The 23,154-nt window shown below is 29.4% G+C and overlaps 1 long non-coding RNA gene across 1 annotated transcript; it reads left to right on the top strand.

Annotated features, from left to right (window-relative positions):
* The first annotated feature begins 478 nt into the window (after positions 1 to 478).
* LOC142327693 (uncharacterized) lies at positions 479 to 21,671 on the top strand. Its single transcript, XR_012757067.1, has 3 exons — positions 479 to 616; positions 14,882 to 15,414; positions 21,549 to 21,671. It is a non-coding gene; the product is annotated as an uncharacterized LOC142327693 (long non-coding RNA).
* Positions 21,672 to 23,154: the final 1,483 nt, after the last annotated feature.

Below are 23,154 nucleotides of genomic sequence, written 5' to 3'. Positions count from 1 at the left end.
GATTTGAATGTTGGAACTCGCGGCTTCGAAATCAGCTGATTTGTGAAGATCGCCACTACAACAACCCAGTGGGTGTAATGTCAATTTCAAAAAAAAACAAAAAAACGGCAAGTTGGCTATAGTTTCAAACGTGTAAACCTCCCTCCTGAATATATTGTAAGACCAACCGTTATTTTTCTATTTGAGCTAAAGAACATATTAATAATATAAAGAAAGGCTGTTTCGATAAATCCAATTATGCTAATCACATTTTATAAAATAAACATAATAATTACAACTAATTATTATAAAAATAATTACAAATAATTTTATTAAAATATTAGATTTTTCCACCGATTATTATAAAACAAGCAATCTCAAAAAATTATTGTAATAACAATAAATTAATAAAGGAACATATCAAATTTGAAGATGATTTTCTATTTAAATTAATAATCATTAAGTTGCCTAAATGCCTAACTTATTTCATATACGATGACGTCCGGTTGGTAGGTTATTAGTAGTGTATAATTTTTTGTTTACGTTTTTAATTTTAATGTTTTAAATTACAAAAAAAATATCTCTCCTTAGGATTGTAGAATAACCCAAGGCTCTAGGGATATAATATGAATTGTTGGTAAGGGGATTTTTTTTATTATAACAAATTATTTAACCTAACTTGCTACTTTATAAATGTTTTTTCTGATCTGAATAAATATAAAATTTGAAAAAAAGGATAGTTGTATTTCAAGTTCATTTTAATTATTTAATCAAACACATGAATTAATATTAATGTAAATACATCAATAATATGTTTCTACAAAATAATTAATGGTTAAGAAATCTGAAAATTATTTCGAGCATATACTTATATCTGTACATGTTGAAGTGATCGCAGATAAATCATGTTTGTCCTTTTTTTAATTCATCAACAGAACAATATTGTTTTTGTAAAAGTAAATTTTTTAATTGTAAAATAAACTGATTGTACAGTTAACTTTCTCATAAAGTATGCATCGCTAATGATCTAAAAGCCCATTTTTTTTTCTCTTGAAAGCTCTTGCATGTTTTTAGGAAGCCCAAAAACTGGACATTACACATTATACGAGAAAATATTTAGGTATAATATGTATTCATAATGATTACAAGCTTTGTAAAGGTTCTTCAGAGTAAAACGGTTCACTCCATTTTGTTAATAAACAAAATCAATTTTATCATCCCACAAGAATTTATCAAATAAAAAACCCAGACGTTTTGCTTTACGGACAACAAAAATAGTATCAATATCATTAATGGGAATTCTGGTCATGCTATCTGCAATGTTATGTTAGATGGTTACAATCCATCTAGTGAATAATTTTTTTATTAAAATATAATTTTCAGTTAAAGCAGAAACTACATGTAAGTGCAAGTACACAAATTTTTAGTGGATAACAAAGTAAATTATTTACTACCGTAATTTGGAGGTAAGTTGCAATTAAAAATTACACCTGAAAGTGAATTAATTATTTAAAGGGTTTTCGTCAGTGTGAGCTTTATTCTCTTAACACTTTTTCAAAATATATATATATATGGTTTGAAAATTACAATGTTCTAGCAAATTTTGTAAATTCTGCATAAGAATATCGGTGGTTATAAATATAATTTCCCAACAGTGAAAGTGGAGATGTCACTCTTACCCCAAAAAACATAAAAAACTTTCTCATGAAAATTAAACAGATTGTTAATCTCTTTGGTAGATACATTAAAACCTGCCACAATATGCTTCACCTCTTATATGAAGTAATTTGAAAGACTTAACCTGGAAATTTAGATGTTATCCAAATTAATCGCTTCATTACTAATATTGTATTGATTTTAAAGACAAATTGTTATTCATACAATGGAATTTAATTACATTCATAAGCCTCTACATAGAGCTAAGCCTTAAATATTATAATAAAATAATTAAAGATTAGTAGAATCAAGAATCGATGAGTTAATCCCAAGTTTTCCTAATTCTTTTAAATGTTTTCTCTCAACTTAAAAAACCTATGAAACTTTTTTTTTCTTTTTGCTAGAGCCCTTCTAATCTTTCCTTACACATGTCTTCCCCTCGATAAGAGCTGCTGGACATTCTTAAATGCACATTGATGTTACCGCTTTACTTATTTATTGTATTGCATGTTTTATACATTGTAATAATTAAATAGAAAACTCACCGATTAGTTTCGTCTCCAATCTAATTTGATGAAAATGACAATTCTATTTATGATTATATTCTGGGATAAAAGTACTCCATCTGACATTGCTGAAAAAGAAAACTTACCAGTTTAGTTATTATTAAATTACAAATAAGTAACAAAGTCTATAAGTTGTATTAGTATAATTTTTTGTTTACCAATATTTTTTATTTACCAATTTTATCAAAGACAAAGCTCAAGGATGTAATGGATATTCATGAAATCTATTTGGGGAATAAGGGATTCTAATAGACTCAAGGAATCTAGTTCACTATAATAATTAATATCTTTATGTCTCTGAAGAGTCATAACTCAACAGATAACCTGACGTGACACATATCTATTTCCAAAAAAACGATGAGTCAATCTTAATAAAAACTGAACATCAATAGTTAGGCTTTCTAAGGAAAATGGATATTTTAATGGTTTTCCTGATGCCTTTCCCACAAAAATTATTGCATACCAGCACGAAGCTGACTTAACTATAGCTGATATTCAGCCCTGAAATTGGTCCTTTCACTCTGTTCATCACATTGACTGGTTGTATAGTGTCATCATAAAGTTAAAGAAATCAACTTTATATGGTATGACTTGTATAGCACAGAAGTCACAGATCAGGAATTTCCAATGTAATGACTTGTTCGACCACTTCTTCATTCTGTTTAGTGCAGGTAAAGGAGCAATTGATGAAAGACATGACGATATTGCAGTTTCCAACTGTGAGATGTGTTTTGTAATTCATTTTTTGTGAGCAAGCATACAGTGAAACTAAAATCTGTAGATTATAATCTCATGTTTATACTAATATTATGAGTGACGTAGTCATGATTTTTTTACTAAAGTGAAACTTGGCAGTTTTTATTAATTTGTCCTAACATTGCAGAAGAACAGCTGAACAATGGTTTGTAATCAAGAATTACCTTAACCTGATTGATATTTAGATATTTATTTTAAAACATGATAGAGGAACCGCATCTGTTATGATAATTTTTTTTTGTTTCTAGTTACTTAGGAAGAAATTGTACTTAGAAAAAATAAATCAATAAAATAATTATAATCGTATATGTATGTCATTTGCCATAAACAAAACATTGAATGCGACAAGATACGAGATGCTTGTCCAACAAAATGGCATTGGCATTCTCAAGAAAAAAGCATTTCATGCCGGGCTTAGTAAGGAAAGTGAGGGCTGAAACAATTGTTCCAGCCCGTCATCTTCTACACAGAGTAGGCCAAGCCCACTAAAAGGCAGGAAATCTTTCAGCTCTACAAGCAACACCTTCACTCCGTTCACCACTGGGACTGGTCGCGTATGAAAATCATTATTCTTAATGAAATAGAAAGCAATTGTACCTCTTTTGTGCTTTATATTCATCACTACATTGTGATTATGTAATTCAATAACCAAAGTTACAACTTCTGCTAGGTCGCAGAAGATGATTCGCGAAATGTACCTCACAGTTGGGAACAGTAACATTATGTGTTTCATTGACTACTCTTTTACCAGCATTAAATGAAGGAACATGTAATTCGATTATGCATAGCTGATTGGTGTTAGCGCATTATATACTTTGCTTCTACTTACTAAAAATGTAATTAATTCTTATAATCTAATATCATTGGAGATGTAAAATAGTTAATAAAATTATTTGTTTTAAATAATTAAATGTTAGTCAAATGTTGAAATAACACTGTCTATGCAAAATTTGTATCTAACATGTTACACAACTTTCCTTACTGTTATTTGGGTGCTGATCTCCAATATGCCATTGAAATTGTGTTACTATGTAAAGGTTTTACATAAATCATAAATTTGTAATGTTTTTTATATAATAAATTCATTTTGATCAACTACTCGTTACAATAAAGAATAGTTTCTGTATTTTTACTTTTAAACAGTATGCACACATGCTTAATAAAGAAAAAATAAATAAATAATGTTAACATTGTATCATGGAAGTAGACATGTATGATATACAGACATCTGTTGTTGCCTATTGCAGAGCTTAACATTTTATTCAGTCTAGCTTCTATTGTCTATACTGTATGTTGTGTTCACACAGTTATTAGTGTTTTGCCATATTTTCATAAATTCTTTATAATACTGAAGAGATTTTTTTGTCATTTTTATTTGCTACACGGCCTCTGTAAAAGTTGGTGGATGCTCAGATCATCAAGACAATTATTGTTACATTAGAGGTAAATGTACGCATAAATCTCAAAGAAAAACTTCTTTATGAATCAATAAAAACTGCCTGTTAATTTTGATTGCGCACTCAGGGATCAATATAAAATCTGGGTGCCTCATGTTATTTTTATATCGTGCTCAGTAACTGAACGGTTAAACAGGAAATGACGAGCCCTGCTATTTATCATGCATTAGCTGCATGGAAGTCCTTCACAGACAGTTTGTGATTTTTAGGCAACACAAAAGATGAAAACTATGTTTATGGTTAATATACTGTTTAAAAACTACAAATATTTTGTACGTAGGATGTCATTAAAAATTCATTTCCTACAGTCTCACCTAGACTTTTTTCCTGAAAATTTGTGCTTTGTCAGTGATGAGCAGGGCGACTGTTTCCGTCAGCATTACTACCAAGGAAGATGGGATGCTAGAATGATTGATGACTGTTGTTGGTTTTTATTTAGAGAAAGTGATAAAACATCGTGCAAGTGAGAAAACAATTGTCAACTTATTTTAAAAATTTAGTTCCAATGATTTAATCGTTTAAAGACTCTATTGAATATATTTCAATTCATCTGTATTTGAATAACAAAAACTTAGCTGATTTAAAAATAATAACTTTTTTGAAATATTGGTATGACACTGATTATGCATTTATTGGTAAATAAATGGTATGTATCTAAAAATGCCATGTATTACACAAAATTTTATAATTTTTCAATTCAGCACCCAATATTTGTTAAAATCACCATGTACAATTCTAGATATACATATTGTGTTTTTATATTTTGGTGCGTTTTAAAAATTCTGTTAGACATTTATGGTACTTACTTTTTATTCAATCCAGATTTGAAACTACAGTTGATAGTCACTTTAACTAAAATTTTCTTTATCTTCCATAATCATTTTATGCTTTCAATATTACATTTGAGAATCGGTAACCATTTTTTTTGTCACAGCTTCCATGAATTTAAAAGTACTCCCATTACAGCACCTACAACTCAAAATCACTTTGCAAAAAGTTTAGTAATGCACATAATATGAACTGTTAATGTTTTTTTTTTTTTTTTTTTTTTTTTTTTTTGCGTAGGAGGAGGAAAAAGCTCTACCAGCCTCCGTCTGCGCCCGCAACAGACGGTAGTGTCGGGCTCTCACCGACTAAAAAACCTCCCCCTTAGGGAGGAGGGCCCTATTAGGGATTGGGATCGCGGACGGGACCTGACTAACTAATAATAAAACAATATCTACATTGTACCTGAAAAAACACACAGCATATACAAAATTTATATCTATTTTCATAAAACTTAATTTACACTGCTTATCTAAGTAATTTTAATGTAAAATTTATGTTAAACCTGAAACAGAAACATACACAAAAATAGACATAAAAAATTCCCTACAGGAAAGTTGCTATCAGGGGACCCTACTGGGACTAGGCATTGGGATCACAGACGCGACTTAACTAACTAATAATAAAATAATATCTACCTTGTACCTGAAAAAACATACATAGCATATACAAAATTTAAATATAATTTCATAAAACTTAATTTACACTGCTTATCTAAGTAATATTAATGTAAAATTTATGTTAAACCTGAAACAGAAACATACACAAAAATAGACATAAAAAATTCCCTACAGGAAAGTTCCTATCAGGGGACCCTACTGGGACTAGGCATTGGGATCACGGATGCGACTTAACTAACTAATAATAAAATAATATCTACCTTGTACCTGAAAAACATACATAGCATATACAAAATTTAAATATAATTTCATAAAACTTAATTTACACTGCTTATCCAAGTAATATTAATGTAAAATTTATGTTAAACCTGAAACAGAAACATACACAAAAATAGACATAAAAAATTCCCTACAGGAAAGTTCCTATCAGGGGACCCTACTGGGACTAGGCATTGGGATCACGGATGCGACTTAACTAACTAATAATAAAATAATATCTACCTTGTACCTGAAAAACATACATAGCATATACAAAATTTAAATATAATTTCATAAAACTTAATTTACACTGCTTATCCAAGTAATATTAATGTAAAATTTATGTTAAACCTGAAACAGAAACATACACAAAAATAGACATAAAAAATTCCCTACAGGAAAGTTCCTATCAGGGGACCCTACTGGGACTAGGGACCTACCGCGATTTTATCAGAATATTATATTATCAACTTAAAAACTACACAACTTATTTTTAGCATGCAAATTTATAATATTAAACAATAATAACAAAAGTAAGTACCTTTAGTAGAAAATTATCCTACAATAAAAGGGAGTACCACAATGTAAGGAGGGCCACTTACATGGCAGCTCTCCCTTAGAATATTAAATGAACCGTTGAGTTACCTGAAACAAAAGAAAATAAGACAGATTCAATTAACGGTTGTGAAATTAATATAGTTTTGTTTTAGTTATTAAATTCATTTCATTTATGATAACATTGAACTTTTTCTAACAAAAATATTTATTAGGAATCATTAGGTGGTCTGTATTTAACCTGACGTAGAACTATTTATATAGACATTTTTTACAGAAATAGAGTCGCTGGCTAGGTAGGTACATAAGAAAAGCTATACCCTCCTCCAGACTAGATAGATACCAAGAACACTGAATTTTTTACGTCCCCCACATCATTAGATATCCAGCAAGATATCATTGAAAAACACCCTTTTAGCAGATCAAGGTGGAAGAAAATAAAGGAAAAAAGTGGAGGTTTAGAAAGGAGTAATCCACAGAAGATTGCTAAACAAGACAACTCGCTCAAAAAAATTCTAAGCCCCTTTTAAGGCAGCAAGGATTCCTCTCATACAAGATCAGAGTGCTTTACCAAGAATAGAAGCAAAAAATTATTCTGAAGTAAGGTTCACTGATATAGATGGTAACAGATCTATATTGCATCCAGGAATGTGTGTTACGTGAACCTGGCCGAGCTAAAATTTTCAGCTAAGAATAATTGTAACAAAAATCGATACAGGATATCTGTATACCACCTGATGCTTTTACTAATTTTTATAATTCTTTTTTTTAAAATCATACTTAATATTTTTATAGAATGAAATGCATCATTTATTTTCTTATTATTTTTTACAATTTTATATAGGTTTCCACTTGCTTGGATTGCTCTGGTATTTAAAATTCTTGAAATATTTATGTACAATCTACTTTGTAAGTATATTCTACAAATTTTGACAAAGAGGTGCAAGCATGGTTTCATTAAATTTTCAAACTGTCTGGCAAGAGATTCATTGCCAATGCAAGCAAAACAATAAAGGACCAAACAAAATTTACATGTCAAAAAAGAAAAAACTTGTGAACCACTTCTAAATTTTCACACAGTATATCTTCTATTAAAATAATACGTTAAATGAAGATATTGCTTTGTTTCATCTATCAAAACCCATCTCTATCTGTAAACATACACAAAATTCATTTTTATTATCATTAAAAGTTTGGGGGTATCTAAATGAAAAGATGACTATCACTACAATAATTTGATTCTTATTTAATTTATTTTACACGATGAAATCAAACAAAATCATTTGCCTTTCATGGCTATTCTTTACATTATAAAAGAATAATTGAGTTAAATTATAAGTACATGTTGCATTGAAACATAAGCCAAGAAATGCACATAATAATATTATGAAGTTTCATTGCTGTAACTAACAAAATTCATAAAAATTTGTATATATGAAATATAAACCACCTAAACATAGTAATTAGATTATTTATACTTACCTTATTTATTTACAATAACCGGTTTGTGCAGTATCTTGCACCTTCAGTTGCTATTAAATTCTATCTTATTCTTTATAATTTATTTTTGTGTAAATTATAAATTTTTTCACAAGTGCATTTATGTTCATTTTTTGTCTTCGGTCATTTGACTAGTTTAATGCAGCTCTCAAAGATTCCCTATCTAGTGCTAGTCGTTTCATTTCGGTATACGTTGTACCTATTTATGTTCATAATATCATTTAAAATTTACAATAGATAACATTATAATTTATCATAAAAAAGAGATATCATTAAAAAGAATAAGTTTTAATGTAATAAAAATAGAATTTAATACATACTGGAGATGCAGGGTACTGCAAAAAACAGTCGGTGGAAATTAATATGGCAAGTTTAACTTATCTAATTTCTGTGTTTTGGTGGTTTATATTTCAAATAAAATATTTATCAGAGACAAATTAGGCATTGACCAGATACTGGCATTTCTTGATATGTAACGCAATTAAGTTTCTTTTCTTTATTATACTGTTGTTTCCTTTATTGCATTTATTTTGTAATTTGCCACACAAAATTTCTTTGTTTCGCATGACATTTAATGCCAGATCTACCTAAAATTTTAAAAAAATTTAGAAATAAAAGTAACTGCAGTATCAAAAGAGAAAGTTACCTATCAATGATGTAAACTGGAGTCTAAACTAATGGCCCTGACCCTCTCTTTTTCTGTTTAGCCTCTGGAACCACCATGAGGTATTACTTCAGAGGATGGTATGTATGAATGCAAATTAAGTGTAGTTTTGTTCAGTCTCACGTCGACCATTCCTGAAGTGTGTGGTTAATCGAAACAACCCTACCATGAAAGAAAACTAATATCCACAATCTAGTATTCAAATCCATTTAAACGTCTTTACTAGGATTTGTACCTTAGAACTCTTGACTTGCAATTATGAGTTAACCACTAGACTATAGTCTTAATAAATACTAGCATTATCATGAAATTATGTGATGTAGTAAAGAATTAGTAGTACCTTAATATTTTACCATTTGGCAACACAGCTTTACATTTATCGCCACAGCTAATCCAAAGATCAAATCCATCGAGCAGCTGAAAGTATCGGTCGATCTGGTAGTCTGAAGAAATAGGATGCAGGATGAAGTGAAGAGTTGATGAGATGTGGAATGTAATCTGGTAATCTGTATTATTTCTAGTCTCATTTTTATATTTATAGTTTGTAAATTTGTGTAGTGAGGAAGATAATGTTAATTTCACACTTTGATCTTGATCACACTTCAAATTCACACTTTATTTACACCAATCACTTATTTCCCCCACAATTTCAAAAATATGTAAAAAAGATAAAATAATTACACACTAAAAACCAGGGTCAGTTCATGTCTTTTTAATATGGAAGGCAAATATATTACATATAAAAATTATTAAATTTTGAAGTAATTTAGATTTCTGTGTTATGTAGATGGATTTTTTCACATTCTATTTAGGATTTTACCACAAAAAATGGTTAATTTTGCAAGTAAGTAAAAAATTAGCGAATAAAATGAAATAATTTATTATGGCACCTCTAAAATCAGCTGACCCTGGTTTGAAAAAATTAAACTACCATGCAAGCATGCATCTTCTTTGAAGCAGGTGGCTGAACGCTGATTGGGGAAAGCAAAGGGGTATTCAAAATTTAAAATATTTCAAATAAAAGAAAAAAAGAAAATTTTTAAAACTGTAGTTAGATACAAAAATGCTCTAACCTTCAATTAAACACCTACAAAAAAAATTTAAGAAAAAGCTTATGTAAAATAATAAATATCAAATAAAAAAAATATATTTTTAAAAATAAACATATTATATCCTACATGAAACAGATTTAAAAGCTGAATTTAATTAAGAAATTGTCTCTATATATTTACTTATTTTTTTAATTTCATGAACTTATTTAAATGATTAATTTTGTCAATCAAATGAATAAAATTTAAATAATTTATAAGAAAGGGAATTTAAAAACTCACTCATTAATATTTCAAATAAAATTTTATAAAGCAATTTAAACTACACAAAGGAATTTTAATGTGATTAAACTTAAAATTAAAATATAAATTTAAATTATAAAATTTAATTTTTTATGAATTTAAATTGATTTATAAGGAGGACTTCAGCCACTGGTAGCGAAGTGATGAGCTGAAAAGTCAAAGAAACATAATAAACATACAATAATTATAAATATTATGAATAAAATATTTCTATATATCACCCCCCCCCCCCCCAATATATAGACACATTTATATACACAGCAACCCCCAACCGGAACCCGATCAACGATATCGGGTTGATGAAATACGGTCGCGACGCGGTTGACGCGGTACGAATGCTTTATGTACCAAGCAATCGCGAAAACTATTCATTGCATACAACATAGATATTTACAATTTCAATATGTAATCAAGAACTATATTAAAAATAATTGTGCATCATATTTGGTACCTAATAAGCTAAGATGTGAATAATAAACCCTGATCTGTGTAAGAGCACATCGAATTTATTATCCGTTAAGGAAAAAGTTGTAATATACCGTGAACTGTGTCACAGCAATTTGCGTTTTGTGAAGCAAAAATCTAAAATAAAACACCCTGAACTGTTTCAGAGCATATCAGATTTGCTATCTGTTGAGCAAAAATCTAAAATAATACACCCTGAACTATTTCAGAGCATATCAGACTTGCTATGTGTTGATAAAAAATCTAAAATAATACACCCTGAACTGTTTCAGAGCATATAAGATTTGCTATATGTTGAGCAAAAGTCTAAAATAATACACCCTGAACTGTTTCAGAGCATATCAGATTTGCTGTGTTGATAAAAATCTAAAATAATACACCCTGAACTGTTTCAGAGCATATCAGACTTTCTATGTGTTGATAAAAAATCTAAAATAATACACCCTGAACTGTTTCAGAGCATATCAGACTTGCTATTTGTTGATTAAAAATCTAAAATAATACACCCTGAACTGTCTCAGAGCATATCAGATTTGCCATCTGTTGAGCAAAAGTCTAAAATAATACACCCTGAACTGTTTCAGAGCATATAAGATTTGCTATATGTTGAGCAAAAGTCTAAAATAATACACCCTGAACTGTTTCAGAGCATAACAGATTTGCTATATGTTGAGCAAAAGTCTAAAATAATACACCCTGAACTGTGTCAGAGCATATCAGATTTGCTGTGTTGATAAAATCTAAAATAATACTCCCTGAACTGTTTCAGAGCATATCAGATTTGCTGTGTTGATAAAAATCTAAAATAATACACCCTGAACTGTTTCAGAGCATATAAGATTTGCTATATGTTGAGCAAAAGTCTAAAATAATACACCCTGAACTGTTTCAGAGCATATCAGATTTGCCATCTGTTGAGCAAAAGTCTAAAATAATACACCCTGAACTGTTTCAGAGCATAACAGATTTGCTATATGTTGAGCAAAAGTCTAAAATAATACACCCTGAACTGTTTCAGAGCATATCAGATTTGCTGTGTTGATAAAAATCTAAAATAATACACCCTGAACTGTTTCAGAGCATATCAGATTTGCTATCTGTTGAGCAAAAATCTAAAATAATACACCCTGAACTGTTTCAGAGCATATAAGATTTGCTATATGTTGAGCAAAAGTCTAAAATAATACACCCTGAACTGTTTCAGAGCATATCAGATTTGCTGTGTTGATAAAAATCTAAAATAATACACCCTGAACTGTTTCAGAGCATATCAGATTTGCTATATGTTGAGCAAAAGTCTAAAATAATACACCCTGAACTGTGTCAGAGCATATCAGATTTGGTGTGTTGATAAAAATCTAAAATAATACTCCCTGAACTGTTTCAGAGCATATCAGATTTGCTGTGTTGATAAAAATCTAAAATAATACACCCTGAACTGTTTCAGAGCGTATAAGATTTGCCATCTGTGGAGCAAAAATCTAAAATAATACACCCTGAACTGTTTCAGAGCATATCAGATTTGCTGTGTTGATAAAAAATCTAAAATGATACACCTTGAACTGTGTCAGAGAATATAAAATTTTCTGTCTGTATAATACAGTCTAATCTATGTGTTTTTACAGTTACATAATTTGAAGCTGTATTTCTAAAAATGAAACCGAATTAGAAGATTGAACTAGGGAAATATTAATCAGAAGATGTTTGTTTTATAATTTTAATAGAAAAATGTTATGGATTTGAAGAAACATAACTTGAGGGATTTTTCTATTATTTTCAATATTAAAAATAGAAGATTTTTCAAAGAAATCAGTTACTCAGAGAGTATTTAATAATAATGAATTTACTTGTATTTTACATATTTATTTTTTTCCCTTTTGTACTTGGCAGGTGTATGCATTACTATCCAGACTCTTAATTACCCCTTTTAAGATTCTCTTAAGATTGCATTTTCACAGCATAATATGGCCAATCCTGGCTGGAATTAAAAAAAAGTCTATAATTTATATTATTGAAAAAAAGGTAAGTTGCTAATGATAGCAAATGGAATCAAGTTGTGATTGATGACAATGCAAGTGAAAAGGGGGTATTATATAATGCAAATACTAAATGTAATATTGAAGCTACCTTTATCTGTCGGATGAAAGAAAAAAATAAAATTTTATTATTCAGTAACCCATAAGGAGGTCTTTTTTCATCAAAAATATGAAATATAATTACAAAGAAATTCTATATGTGAACAGTGGGAGGTGCAGAATGATTAATAGCAGGCGACAGGTACCGATTAAATTACAAATTCTAATCTCGTATAAGAAAGAGAATGTGCTCAATTTCAGTGTTACATGGTTTTGGAAAATGGTTTATAAAAAATATACATTTATAGAAATAAACTAATAATTTCAGTGGATAACCACCAGGCAGCATATGGCATATACTACTCTAGAAGACTAAAACCAGGGGGTTTATATATATAGTTTGCTCATACGAAAGGTTGAATATAGTGTACTTTTAGGTTGTAAAAATTATCAAAGATAACACTGACTGATTCCTGATGGATATACTGTAATAGTTCCTTGATGGTTCTCTGCAGAAGTCCAGTATACTTTCAAATACTGTTTGATGGTGTCAAAAATAGATTTATGAAATGTTAGATGGTTAGGGTGAAAAGTTTTTTTTAAATTAATGCCAAAAAACTGATGTGTTGTATTCTTAAATTTGTTTACATCAAAGGGACATTTTAGAATTAATTTTTTTGTTAAATATGGGTATTTATTTAAGAAATTACTTAGGATAATTATAAAATAAAAGCAAATCCACAAAGAAAATAAGATGCGAGGCTATTTTACACAAACAGATCAAATACGATTGAAAAAAGCCAATACTATGAATTAGTATTTCACAAATTTCTCCTTATTTAAAAATAATAAATTTAAACAAAACTGGAGAAATTGTATAAACAGCCTTTAAGTGGTTTATGTACCCTATTCCTTAAAATCAATTATATTATAATTTAACCTCTTTGAAGACACAGTTATAATTTAATAATTGATAATAGATTTATATTACATTTAAATTTAGATATTCAACTCAAATGCAGCAGAATGAATGATATACATAAAATACCCATAAACTAAACTTAAATTAGTGTAATTAATGTTAGTAAGTTAGTCAATGTAAAACAATTTTTTATGATAAAACAGTTATATTTCTAAGTTACATAAAAAGAACATGGAATTACAAGCCACATGAAATTACTAGCTACGTAACAAGTACATGCAATTACAAGCTACCTAATTATTTTATGTATATTATTAAAATTACTGTATATGAGCCAACAAAACCGTGTAAACATAATTTGTATACAAAATAAAAACATTTATCTCTCTCCAAAGAGGTTAAATTTATATATTTAATTAAAAGGTTAGGAAACTAATGCTTATTAATATTTTTGAAAAAATTGTATTGTTTGTGTTACATTAAATAACAGAGAACTCACATAAAGAACAAGATTATAGTGTACTACTTGTTATTATGAAAATAAATGGAACCTTTACAGTATGTGGTCATTTGACTATTTTCTTAAAGGTATGAATATAAACTGGGATTGTATTTTTCCTCCTGTATGAAGTTTTACAAACGGCTATACATAATTAAATAAATTCAGTAAAATAATTGTAACTGAAAAGAAAAAGCAGAGTAAAACATTGTAAATGATTTCAATGAAGAAATTATTTGAAATAATTGGCTAACTTTTTGATATGAATGTAGCGACAAAGGAGGTATAGCACATCAGTACCTTAACCACCAAAGTACCTAACCTAACAAAGTTAAGAATTACATAAAAAAATATATTAAAGCGTAGATTAAAAATTCATTTAGAAGAAAAATGAGTAATTAAAAAAATTATGTCCTTATTTTTTTTCTACCTAGTCATCTGTATAATCAGAATAAATAAAAAATTTGCACCTGCTCGAAAATAATTTAAAAATACGATAAAACCTTTTTGATTGTATTACAGTATTTAGAAATTTATGTACCGGTTGGCAATTCACTACAAATGGTAATGGATCAAATGAAAATATTGAAAATGGATTAGAACAAGTATTACTTGGATTTGAATATTCTGTTTTTATTTATTAGCGAGCTGAAAAAAATTAAAATAAATTTAGCTAAAACAGGTTTGGTTGATTACACAATAAAACAGCTTTACAAAAGATTTCTTTTTCAGGTTACAATCAAGAGGCCCAGAAATGAATGCAGTTAACTACAACTGACATCCAGGAAAAATTTAGAAATATGGGAAACAAAAATAAATTTTAAATTATCTTTAATCAAGATAAAAGATAATTTCTTATTATTATAAATTCTTGAGAAATAAAGGAAGAATACCTCTGCAATAATGGAAAATATTTGTAGAAGTGATAATTGGCTTTTATTTCTAGAGAATTACAGAGAAAAGAAATTAAACAACATAGATGTGAAAATGTGAGGATGCCCAATAAGATTTGGTTCAATGATTTTGTATGAAAGAAGATTAAGATTGTGCAAGTGGGGAAATAACACAATTATTATGATCTGAAAAAACTAAAAAAGAATAAAAGTATTTTAAATATGATACATAACTGCACATTATTGTTTTTTAATTCAAACTACAATCTTACCTTAATACAATTTCTACAAAAATATTTTCTAATAATTAAAGTGTTCGATACATCAAACAATAAAATTTGATAGTTCCTGCAAGATATTCATCGTACTAAGGTATTGTACTTCTTCTCAGTAGACATTAAAGGTAGCCAAGCGCAAGAAAAAACATGTCTATTCAGTACATATAAATTACACTTAACTATTTATAGAAGTAATGTATCCAGATGTAATATAAAAACTAGGCAATTCCTATAAAATTATTGAAAATATTGATACATTTTATAGAATTTTCTTGAATAAAATTCATTTTAGTTCCTACATAAAATTCATCGGTAATTAATTTTATAAAAATTTTGCCATGTTGATGTATCCATTTCAAAAAAAGATTACATCGCGCCTGTTTTTTTTGTTTTTTTGTAAAATGTAACATTATCATTTATCTATAATAGATATTAAATTTTAAAAAATCATTAAAAACAAAATTGCATGTAAAAAAGTTCAACAAATAGATTGTAACAACGTGCTTTAAAAAACAACGTTAAATTTTCATTCTCATTAAACTGTAAATTAAGAAAGAAATGTTTAATTTAAAACCGATATATTAAAGAAAAAAGAAATTAAATCTATGTTGCATACAATAAAATAAATGTCCCTCACTTAAAATAATGTCCTAAACTGGTCAAAGTTCCACATGTACACAGGTGAACGGACACGACGAAACTAAAAGATAGGACGGTCTTCTACTGCGTATGACGTTACAAAAACAACTAAATTATTGTAGTGTTTCTGATTGGTCAATCATATCAGAGTTGTGTAGTCGCTAGAGACTCAAGCGCTCCCTCATCACGTATCTTAATCCTAACACAGTTAAATTAATACACAAACAACTATAGACAATAGACTAAAGAATTGAAAAACAAGTTAATTACTTTTCTGTCTTTCTGATTGGTCAATATAATTACAGTTGTTTAATCGTTCTAATGAATCCCAACTGACATAACTTCTTAGTAATTTTCAATAAATAGTCACCTTAAAATATAATGAATTTAAAATAAAAAGAAGAAACTAATTTGAAAACAATTTTTTCCCCCTTTACCTATATTAAAATATAATTTTATAAAAGAAATTACGTTATCAGAATTGCCGATGTAGTCTAAAATTAACAGAATTTTTTTTGCAATAATAATTTACAGAACTGAACTTTTGTTTATTGCACCGATATTTACTTTTAGACTCGAAAACGGTCGGTCCTAGCGCTCTGAAAAATTTTCTCGTCCCCCCAGACGAAACCCCATACGGTCACAGTGGTTGCCGTGAGATGATAATAATTTCAAGTGCCCCCGGGGCGCCGTTCGGAAATTGGGCGGGGATGCGATGGGGTGCCACCGTAATATCTCGGCAACCGCTCATCCGATTTTTACGATTCAAACGGCGTAAGTATCGGTAGGTTGAGCGCTAACTGTTTAACGAATCTGGTACACACATGATCGACCGGATCTTGGTTATCCGGAAATTAATTCGTTTAGCCCTGTGATTTCATTGCGCTCACCCGACGTAAAACGTACGATCTTTCGCTAAATACGCCCAAACTTGTACGCTAGCGAAGCTGTAAACTATAAACTTATCGAGACTGAAAAGTGGAAATTAAAAAATATTTTAAAACACCACTGATAAATACAACGCACTAACATATAAGTTTAGGACAGTATCTCAGAATGGATTTGACAAGCTTTGACGGCGATATGTAACATTATGTGAAAGTCATAGCATCAAATTCAAAATTTGATGTATTTGACATATTTTTTTTAATGTGATGAATGGCCCAAAGAGTAAGTTTCAAACATGGACCTCCTAGAAAGTGGTGGGGTCGTGATATTAAAAAAAAAATTAATTATGGTGCGATTTCGTTGATATTCAGAATATATATTAGTTACGAGAAACGACATAGTTTTGCAAAACATGACCCTACTAGATGGAGGTGAGGTCGTGATATTACAAAAAAAATTATTTATGGTCCGATTTCGTGGAAATTCAGAATATAGATTAGTTACGAGAAACGAGATATTTTTGCAAAACATGGACCCCCTAGATTGTGGTGGGGTCGTGATATTACAAAAAAAAATTATTTATGGTCCGATTTCGTGGAAATTCAGAATATAGATTAGTTACGAGAAACGAGATATTTTTGCAAAACATGGACCCCCTAGATTGTGGTGGGGTCCTGGTGTTACAAAAAAAAATTATTTATGTTCCGATTTTGTTCATATTCAGTTTATATATTAGTTTCAAGAAACGAGATATTTTTGCAAAACATGACCCTCCTAGATGGTGGTGGGGTCGTGGTGTTACAAAAAAAAATTATTTATGGTCCGATTTCGATCATATTCAGAATAAATATTATTTACGAGAAACTAGATAATTTTGCAAAACATGGACCTCCTAGCAGGTGGTGGGGTCGTGATATTACAAAAAAAAATTATATATGGTCCGATTTTGTTCATATTCAGTTTATATATTAGTTTCGAGAAACGAGATATTTTTGCAAAATATGACCCTCCTACATGGTAATGGGGTCGTAGTGTTACAAAAAAAATATTTATGGTCCGGTTTTGTTCATATTTAGAATAAATATTAGTTATGAGAAACGAGATATTTTTGCAAAACATGGACCTCCTAGCTGGTGGTGGGGTCGTGATATTACAAAAAAAATTAATTATGGTCCGATTTTGTTCATATTCAGTTTATATATTAGTTTCGGGAAACGAGATAGTTTTGCAAAACATGACCTCCTAGATGGTGGTGGGGTCGTAATATTAAAAATAAAATTATTTATGGTCCGATTATGTTCATATTAAGTTTATATATTAGTTTCGAGAAACGAGATATTTTTGCAAACCTGGACCTCCTAGATGGTGTGGGTTCGTGATATTACAAAAAAAAATTATTTATGGTCCGATTTCGATCATATTCAGATTAAATATTAGTTACGAGAAACGAGAAATTTTTGCAAAACATGGACCCCCTAGATTTTGGTGGGGTAGTGATATTATAAAAAAATATTATTTATGGTCCGATTTCGATCATATTGAGAATATATATTAGTTTCGAGAAACTAGATATTTTGGCGAAACTTGACCCTCCTAGATGGTGGTGGGGTCGTGGGTGACAAAAAAAATGTATTTATGATCCGATTTTGTTCATATTCAATTTATATATTAGTTTTGAGAAACGAGATATTTTAGCAAAACATGACCCTCCTAGATGGTGGTGGGGTCGTGGTGTTACAAAAAAAAATTATTTATGGTCTGATTTTGTTCATATTCAGAATATATATTAGTTACGAGAAACGAGATATTTTTGCAAAACATGGACCCCCTAGCTTGTGGTGGGGTCGTGGTGTTACAAAACAAATTATTTATGGTCCGATTTTGTTCATATTCAGAATATATATTAGTTACGAGAAACGAGATATTTTTGCAAAACATGACCCTCCTAGATGGTGGTGGGGTCGTGGTGTTACAAAACAAATTATTTATGGTCCGATTTTGTTCATATTCAGTTTATATATTAGTTTCGACAAACTAGAAATATTTTGCAAAACATGACCCTCCTAGATGGTGGTGGGGTCGTGGTGTTATAAAAAAATGTATTTATGGTTCGGTTTCGATCAAATTCAGAATAAATATTAGTAATGAGAAACGAGATATTTTTGCAAAACATGGACCTCCTAGCTGGGGGTGGGGTCGTGATATTACAAAAAAAATTTATTTATGGTCCGATTTCGATCATATTCAGATTAAATATTAGTTACGAGAAACGAGATATTTTTGCAAAACATGGACCCCCTAGATATTGGTGGGGTAGTGATATTACAAAAAAATATTATTTATGGTACGATTTTGTTCATATTCAGTTTATATATTAGTTTCTAGAAACGAGATAGTTTTGCAAAACATGACCCTCCTAGATGGTGGTGAGGTCGTGATATTACAAAAAAAAAATTATTTATAATCCGATTATGTTCATATTAAGTTTATATATTTGTTTCGAGAAACGAGATATTTTTGCAAAACATGGACCTTCTAGATGGTGTGGGGTCGTGATTTTACAACAAAAATTTATTTATGGTCCGATTTCGATAATATTCAGAATATATATTAGTTACGAGAAACGAGATATTTTTGCAAATCATGGACCCCTAGATTGTGGTGGGGTCGTCATATTACCAAAAAAAATTATTTATGGTCCGATTTCTTTGATATTCAGAACATATATTAGTTACGAGAAACGAGATATTTTTGCAAAACATGACCCTCCAAGATGGTGGTGGGGTCGTGATATTACAAAAAAAAATTATATATGGTCCGATTTTGTTCATATTCAGTTTATATATTAGTTTCGAGAAACGAGATATTTTTGCAAATCATGGACCCCTAGATTGTGGTGGGGTCGTCATATTACCAAAAAAAATTATTTATGGTCCGATTTCTTTGATATTCAGAACATATATTAGTTACTAGTAACGCGATATTTTTGCAAAACATGACCCTCCTAGATGGTGGTGGGGACGTGATATTACAAAAAAAATTTATTTATGGTCCGATTATGTTCATATTCAGTTTATATATTAGTTTCGAGAAACGAGATATTTTTGTAAAACATGACCCTCCTTGATGGAGGTGGGGTCGTGATGTTACAAAAAAACGTTATTTATGGTCCGATTTCGATCATATTTAGAATATATTTTAGTTATGAGAAATGAGATATTTTTGCAAAACATGGACCTCCTAGATGGTAGTGGGGTCGTGACATTACATACATCAATACGCTTCTTTTCATATCGTGTATTTTCAAATCTTGTCACACAGAAGATGAAACAAAATAAAGTACAGACTTGTGACAACTCTATACTATGGGAAGCTATCCAATTTCTCACAAAATTGTTGGAAATTGGAAATTTCAGTAACATTTTTGAAACATTGTGAGGGATAGATCTCTTCCATAACTATGATTAATTTTTCAGAATTTGATTATATCTGGGTATCAACTGACTGCCAAGATGTAGTTGATGTAAACAAATTTTTACGCAGTGTAAAAGTTCATCAGAGAGCACCATACACTGCTACTGATACAACATCTTTATTAAGTGCTGCACAAGAATTTTGTTAACAACATTCAGGATAAAATTAATTAATTTTTAATCGTATTTCAACAGTAATCTTTATGTTAACTCTTTGTACCTCTATGGGTTGATTATTCTCTCTCTCAACTTCCAGTTTCATTGTCCTTATGCAAATTTTAGAACTTCCTCAAGGGTTAATCACCTAGTTTTGTATTTAATATTAGTTATTCGATTTTAGAATTAAAAGTTAAAATTAAAAAAAAATTGGGTAAAGATGAGCTGTCACTTTGGAAGAATAATTGAATTGAAGTAAATGGGAGGATGATTTCTCTACACTTCTAGCATACAAAATCTGAACGCACAAAGTAGTATTATAAAAAAAAATTACATTATTTAAAATCGTAATTGATTAAAGAAATAAAGGTAAATAGAGACCATGATAATGTTAAATAATAGGTACCAATAGTTCATTTGTAAACAAACCCACTCTACTTTATGAAATAATGCCTACTGCCTCTCATACTTCTTGACTTTATTACATGAATATCGATAAAGTTGCACACGTAATTCAAATGTGGTTTAATCATAAATAACCCAACACTTACAATTATATGATTATATTTATCAGTAATAGTTATCCGACTGAAACAGTTTTCTGTAACCGTTATAAACTATTTTTAGCAAACAGCTGTAGATAATACATATAGTTCAGTCAAATTTCTAAAGTATAACATAATTTGTTTAATATTTCTTCGAATTAAGTGTGTTTGTGTAATAAAATTAGTTCACATGAAACTTCATGAAAATTAACTCAAAATTTTAAATTTAGAATAATTTTAAAACATTTATACACAGCTCAATTTGATGGGAGTGAACTTATCAAGTTGAAAGTTAATTTTATTTTGTTTTTATGCGTAAAGAAGTAGAGAAGAATATATGTATGGAGTTTTCCATACATATACATATATATATATATGTGTGTTGAAGAAGGCTTTTCCACTTTTACCACAACAATTAAAAAAAAAAAAATTACTGTATATTTAAATAGCAATAAATAAATATCAAACATTATTAATATTTAATGTACAATTTATATCTCATTTGTTTAATTTAATTGAAATTTCAGAAGTTGAAGCAGTTGGTTTAATACAATGTACATCACCTTTTATTCAAACAGATTGGTTGGATGATACATTTTAAGATGTTAGTATTACAAAACTATGAATCTATTTTCTCAGTTGTTAAAAACACAATTTATTATGGGAACCACATGAAGGTCAGAACATACCATAACTTTTTTTTTTTTAATGAGTTAAAATTAGCATAATTTTGTCAGTATAAATTAATTAATGAAACGTAGAAATAATGTAGATTGACCACTGAATTTGAAAATAGGAAGAGAAAAAAATATGGAGGTAGAAGAATTTTGTTATTTGGGAAGTAGAATTACTAAAGATGGATGAAGGAGGAGCGATATAAAATGCCGAATAGCACAGGCGAATTGAGCTTTCAGTCAGAAATATAATATGTTTACATCAAAAATTAATTTAAACATCAGGAAAAGATTTTTTAAAGTATACGTTTGAAGCGTAGCTTTATATGGAAGTGAAACTTGGACGATTGGAGTATCTGAGAAGAAAAGATTAGAAGCTTTTGAAATGTGGTGCTGTAGGAGAATGTTAAAAATCAGATGGGTGGATAAATTGACAAATGAAGAGGTGTTGTAGCAAATTGATGAAGAAAGAAGCATCTGGAAAAATATAATTAAAAGAAAGACTTATAGGCCACATATTAAGGCATCCTCGAAGAGTCGCTTTAATAGTGGAGGTACAGGTAGAAGGGAAAAATTGTGCAAGCAGGTAATGTTTGGAATATGTAAAACAAATTGTTAGGGATGTAGGATGTAAGGACTGGCACTAGATAGGATATCTTGGAGAGGTGCATGAAAGCAGTCAAATGACTGCCGACCAAAAAAATTTATTTATAATAAAGATCCATATTTTCTTCTAATCAATTAGTACAACTTGTTTATATGTACAAATTTCATTTAGTTGTAAGTAAGCCATATGCAATCTGTGAATATGGATTTTAAGTGTTTTGAATAAAATAAAATCCTACATTCACATTCTGAGGGTACTGGCAATCCTGCTGATACTAATCTTAGCTATTCAGAGTAGATGTTTTCATTTGAATAATAGCACAAAACTGTGACTGCATTCACCCTGCTTATCAGACGAGTGCGGTGAGCAGTAGCAGAGAACACCAACAATTTGAGAAAAATCTTTTTGGTAAAAAGCTTAGTCTACAGAAACTAAGTAAGTATGTTATTTTACTTCTATTTAATTTATAAATATAAATTAAATAACTTTTAATTTATTTCATTTTATTTTAACGTTAACATTTTAATTTGTAACCTTTGTATTTCATAATTTCAATTTTATGAGAATATTTTGATTGTTTATTTGGTATTGGTAATGCTTCATTACAAATGCATTTTATAATTACACAATGAGTTTTCTAATAATTAAGCATTTGTTCTAATTCCTTTGAAAATAAAACTAATTCATCTGAATTCTAACATAATCATTCTCAAAATAACTGATTGTACTGTGCTCAAGTGCAAGAGTTACACTATCTTTAAACAAACTGGTGTGATAAAACAGACTACACTGATGAAGTCTCTATACAATAATATATGTGCCTTGTAACATGTATTTACACATTTAATAGGC

This window comes from Lycorma delicatula, chromosome 7, assembly GCF_047948215.1.
Source record: "Lycorma delicatula isolate Av1 chromosome 7, ASM4794821v1, whole genome shotgun sequence".
Classification (NCBI taxonomy): Eukaryota; Metazoa; Arthropoda; class Insecta; order Hemiptera; family Fulgoridae; genus Lycorma; species Lycorma delicatula.
Note: the sequence above shows the minus strand (reverse complement) of the source record. Positions and strands in the feature narration are given on the sequence as shown.